We start from the raw sequence: 1,913 nt of genomic DNA on the forward strand, positions 1-1,913 counted from the left end.
CTCAGCCTTCCAGCTAGGGAACGGCACCACTCACGCTCGGATTCATCCCAACGAATGCTGAGGCTGGAGAAAAGTTACCCCGGTTGTCAGCCTGGAGAAGAGCCCTCCGGCCATGAGATGCTGGTTATGCCCTATTTTCAACATCGCCAGGTCAGCCTCCATTTTTAGCTGTCCTTTTGAGCGTGGGCAACTCTGGAAGCCGGAGTTATCTACCAGTACCACATTTGCAATTAATAACCAGCACAGTTCAAATGGCAATTTAAGAGACTCTCCCATTTCTCCTCGTTATAGGTGGGCACTGAACCCCCAAAGCACTGCGGTAAGAATTGGTACGCATCTCAGGCTTCCTGGAGGAAAGCTTGCTCCCCATCCTTCAGCCGGAGGTATTGGCCTCCCACTCCACAGCCAAATGGGACAGGATTGTACCACACATCCCAAACTGTATGTGTAGAAGCTGCAAACCTCAAATAATTCCCACTTTAAAAAGAACAGAAATAGCAGATGCGGTGGTGTATAGTGGAAATAAAACTCCAGGTGGTCCTTCCCCACCCGTCAGTCAAGCTTACGTGTAGCATCACTGACCATGATTTAGGCAGTGCCAGGCAGGGGTAGAGACACGGGACTACCAGGCCTCTCTCCTTCAGCTCTTGACTGCTCCTCCTCCCTCACACCTTGGGGAAGCTAATGGTCTCTGAAAGCTACAGCTTCCAGTGGAGAGCTATGAATATCCCAAAAGAAGTCCCAAGGAACCCCCAACAGACTCAGCTGGGAGTCACCTACTCCAGCCTCAAGGAGCTGCATACTTGGTCCTCCTCAGACTCATCACATAGAAGTAGATTTTTTTATTTTTTTTTTAGGAAGGGAAAACCTTGTCTCTTCTTCTGTGTTTATAGAGCAGCTAGATCAACACCTTCAAATATGAAATCCTTACTGTTATCACATGGCAAAGGAGAAGGCTCAATAGTTTTCTTTTAGTGGCTTCCATTTCTGTGATTTTTACATCAAGTGGAACAAATCAGTTGTATAAAAAAGCATACCTGAAACAGAAACGCCTATCTGTATTGGAAAAAACTACACATCCCACCTCTCAAATGCAAACTAAAGTCATGACACCAGTGTCAGGATGGCATTTATCACCGCCTACAATCTTCTGATGTGGTATAATAAACCAAAGGGGATGCTTCTACTTTATCTGTTTCCTTTCTCACCATGCAAGCTTCTTTGCTGTCTTAAGATCCCTTTCGTATGAGACAGCTTAACACCTATACCTCTGCAATACTTAGTGTTTCAGAATAATTCTCCACGGTGGTTTCCAGTCAAAATTCTTGCCCCATTTCTTTGCTGCATTGCAGCTGGTTGGCAGCACTTCTGGCAGATTTTATGCTCGGTGCAAGAGACTACGATGCAGGTGGGCAGAGTTACTGGGTGAAGCCCCGTCCTTATGCACATCCTTATTCAGATTTGCGCTGCCTGAACTGCCTGCCCTTTTTGTAGACCAGAGGTCTGCAGGTGGAAAACATGACATGAAATCAGGCCAGCTCCCACAATTGTTGATGTTGTGACAGGATTGTGGGCATTGCTGGTAAATGGTCTTAATTTTCTCATCTTCCCAGAGTGGCTTAAAACGCAGCCCAGAAGGGAAGCTCCTGAGGACAGGGTGGCAGAGCCTTGCCTGCTCCAGGCTGGGAGAACAGGCACATCGGGACTTGCGGCTCCTTATTCAGTGTCCTAAGGCGCTGCGTGAAAAGCTGAGACAAGGCACTACAAAACAAGCGCAAGAGAGGAGAATGAGATGCAAAAAAAATGCCAGCTAGTGCCGGGTGCGCAGGAAGCATCAGAAACGGACTCAGGAAGCCTCCCGCTCCCCACCACAAGGCCTTTGCCGCATGCATTACTGCTGCAGGCCATGGCTG

Source organism: Egretta garzetta, unplaced genomic scaffold (assembly GCF_000687185.1).
Source record: "Egretta garzetta isolate BGI_Z169 unplaced genomic scaffold, ASM68718v1 scaffold383, whole genome shotgun sequence".
NCBI classification, from domain to species: domain Eukaryota; kingdom Metazoa; phylum Chordata; class Aves; order Pelecaniformes; family Ardeidae; genus Egretta; species Egretta garzetta.